A 3,825-nucleotide genomic window follows, 5' to 3' on the forward strand; every position below is an offset into this window, starting at 1 on the left:
CTTGTGCCATTAAATTGTTAAATTCGTAGTTGTATAGCTGAAGGGGAGGTAAATTACGGGTGGGGTTTCTTTACTTCTTTGTATTGTGAGAGGAACAGTGTCTGTACGTTTACATTGCAATGTAGCCGAAACAAATTCCAAGTATGTTGGAAAATGTACTTGGCCAATAATAAATTATTCTTATTCTTAAAAAAAGGCACCTGCTTGGGTAATGCACCCGGTATTAATATCTGCACATTTCACTTGGCTGGAGAACTGGGCAGCAGGCGTGCCCTTTCCGAACGGCGTGTGCGTTTTGGTTCTCGCCGAGTTTCAGGAAGCATGACAACAACAAGCAGCCTCTCTGTATCTTAAGGGCTGACACATTTATTGCTGCTTCAGCTCTCAGTAAGAAAGCCCGCGCCCCAATGACACGTGCTAGCCTTTGCAGTGCCACAGGACTCTTGGGCTGTCTGTTCTTGCTGCTGCAGTTCCCTTGTGGCATATTGGCAAACCCCATTCTGTGCCTAAGCCCCTCATATCAATCATCAACCAGTCACTTTATTTCAGCTTTAAGCTCATATAAAAAAATACTCATATCCATTATAGGTGGGTAGCCGTGTTGGTCTGCCATAGTCGAAACAAAATAGAAAATTCTTTCCAGTAGCACCTTAGAGACCAACTGAGTTTGTTCTTGGTATGAGCTTTCGTGCACGAAAGCTCATACCAAGAACAAACTCAGTTGGTCTCTAAGGTGCTACTGGAAAGAATTTTCTATTTCATATCCATTATGGGAATGATGAACATCTCATAGGTAAAGGGACCCCTGACCGTTAGGTCCAGTCGCGGACGACTCTGGAGTTGCGGCGCTCATCTCACTTTACTGGCCGAGGGAGCCGGCGTACAGCTTCCGGGTCATGTGGCCGGCATGACTAAGCCGCTTCTGGCGAATCAGAGCAGCGCATGGAAACGCCGTTTACCTTCCCACTGGAGTGGTACCTATTTATCTGCTTGCACTTTTGACGTGCTTTTGAACTCCTAGGTTGGCAGGAGCAGGGACCGAGCAAAGGGAGCTCACCCCGTCATTGCGGGGATTCGAACCGCCGACCGTCTGATCGGCAAGCCGTAGGTTCTGTTTAACCCACAGCGCCACCCGCGTCTCTAACACCTCATAGGATTGTTTTAATGTCTTTTGTGAGAAAACGCATACCAAGGCTAAGTCGTTGTCTTCTTCTTCGGTGATTCCTCGTAGCCGAGTAAGATTGTCTTCCATGAACACAGTCTTAACCGTGAGTCCGTAAGTGACTGTGGAGGCCAGTTCTGGATCCACACATCCTTCCACAGTGGGGACATTAGTTTCTGGGCGGGAGTTGATCTCGGTGAGGGTTTGCCAAGCGTGCCTTCCTCTTAGCACGTTTCTCCCTTTTGTCCTGAGTTCGAGTGTCTTCAAAGCCCATGACACCTTTGGTCAAGGCAGTTCTCCAATTGGAGCATTCACAGGCCAGTGTTTCCCAATTGTTGGTGTTTATACTAAAGATTTGCCTTGAGAGAGTCTTTGGACCTCTTTTGTTGACCACCAGCATTACGCTTTCCATTTTTAAGTTCAGAATAGAATACTGTCATAACCTTGGATCCCGAACACCTTGGTACTCGGACGTTTGGGTTCCTGAACGCCACAAACCGGGAAGTGAGTGTTCCGGTTTGTGAACGTTCCTTGGAACCTGAATGTCTGGCGGGGCTTCCGATTGGCTGCAGCCAATCAGAAGCCGCGCCTTGGTTTCTGACTGTTTTGGAAGTCGAACTAACTTCCGGAACGGATTCTGTTCGACTTCCGAGGTACCACTGTCGTTTCTTGGGCAGACTATTGTTAGGCATCCAAACAACATGACCAGTCCAACGAGGTTGATATTGAAGAATAATTGCTTCAAGGCGAAGTAACTCAGCGACAGAGTAAATGCTCTGTGTGGAAGAGGCAGGGTCTGCCCAAGACATTATCCCGCTTCCAGCAAATGGAAAGTGTCACCGCAACATGGGAGCCAACTCGAATCACGGAATCATAGACCTGAAGGGGGTCCTGAGGACCAGTGTTTCTCAACCTTGGGTCCCCAGCTGTTGTTGCACCTACATCTCCCATCACTCTTGGCTACTGGTCTTGCTAGCTAGGGATGATGAGAATGGTAGTCCAGTAACAGCTGAGGTGCGAAAGGCTGAGCTGGATGAATCCCAAACCGGAATTAAGATTGCCGGAAAAAATATCAACAACCTCATATATGCTGATGATACAACCTTGATGGCAGAAAGTGAGGAGGAATTGAAGAACCTTTTAATGAGGGTGAAAGAGGAGAGCGCAAAATATAGTCTGAAGCTCAACATCAAAAAAACTAAGATCATGGCCACTGGTCCCATCACCTCCTGGCAAATAGAAGGGGAAGAAATGGAGGCAGTGAGAGATTTCACTTTCTTGGGCTCCATGATCACTGCAGATGGTGACAGCAGTCACGAAATTAGAAGACGCCTGCTTCTTGGGAGGAAAGCAATGACAAACCTAGACAGCATCTTCAAAAGCAGAGACATCACCTTGCCGACAAAGGTCTGTATAGTTAAAGCTATGGTTTTCCCAGTAGTAATGTACGGAAGTGAGAGCTAGACCAGAAAGAAGACTGACCGCCGAAGAATGGATGCTTTTGAATGATGGTGCTGGAGGAGACTCTTGAGAGTCCCATGGACTGCAAGAAGATCAAACCTATCCATTCTCAAGGAAATCAGCCCTGAGTGCTCACTGGAAGGACAGATCCTGAAGTTGAGGCTCCAGTACTTTGGCCACCTCATTAGAAGGGAAGACTCCCTGGAAAAGACCCTGATGTTGGGAAAGATGGAGGGCACAAGGAGAAGGGGACGACAGAGGACGAGATGGTGGGACAGTGTTCTCGAAACGACTAGCATGAGTTTGGCCAAACTGCGGGAGGCAGTGGAGGATTGGGGTGCCTGGCGTGCTCTGGTCCATGGGGTCACGAAGAGTCGGACACCACTGAACGACTGAACAACAAACAACAGCTGGGGACCCCAGGTTGAGAAACTAGATTCTGGCCCAAACCCCTGCAATGCAGCTGCCCCATACGAGGATCGAACCTGCAACCATGGCATTATCAGCCCCACGCTCTAACCAGATGATGTAAGAGGCCAAGGTCCCTTCACCCTCCCCTCCAATAAAATATTTGAGGGGGCTGCGGCTGCCTCCCCAAAACTGATAGACATTGCCATTCAAATGGTGTGTGTGTGTGGTCTTGTCGTCAGTTTTGCGGGGTGCAGCTTACATGCCCCCCATATTTTATTCAAGTTGGCACTCTTGGTTCTAGAGTGCTTTGGCGTCAGTGCCGGATTAAACCCCGTGGAAGCCCCTAGGGAGTCGAAATCTCAGGGAGGCCCCCTGCAAACTATCTCCTAATACGTTCTGGATGCTACCAACCAACCCACAATTTTAATAAACCGATTTCAAGATCAAATCAATATTATGTTGATACGTTGTCGCCTGTTTGGTAACCCTGGCACTGCTGCGCGTGGGTCGCGGCCACCGATGGAAACACAAAATCCTCTCCGCAACGCGAAGGGATAGTTCTGTCCGTTCCTCGGGGAAAAAACAAACTTGCCCAACGTGACAAGTTAGCAGCCATGCGATAACAGCAGCTCTGGGAATCTGCCAGCGCTTCCGGGCCCCACCCTGCGCTCCCGTCTCCCAGGATCCGTCTTTCAGCGAAAGAAAGGAGGAGCGCCGGGACTGGAGGGCGGGTGGGCGGGCGAGGGGGGGGGGAAGGAGGGCGCAAGGCGAAGCTGCCGAGGCCATGTGCG

The sequence above is a fragment of the Lacerta agilis genome, chromosome 18 (assembly GCF_009819535.1).
Source record: "Lacerta agilis isolate rLacAgi1 chromosome 18, rLacAgi1.pri, whole genome shotgun sequence".
Classification (NCBI taxonomy): Eukaryota; Metazoa; Chordata; class Lepidosauria; order Squamata; family Lacertidae; genus Lacerta; species Lacerta agilis.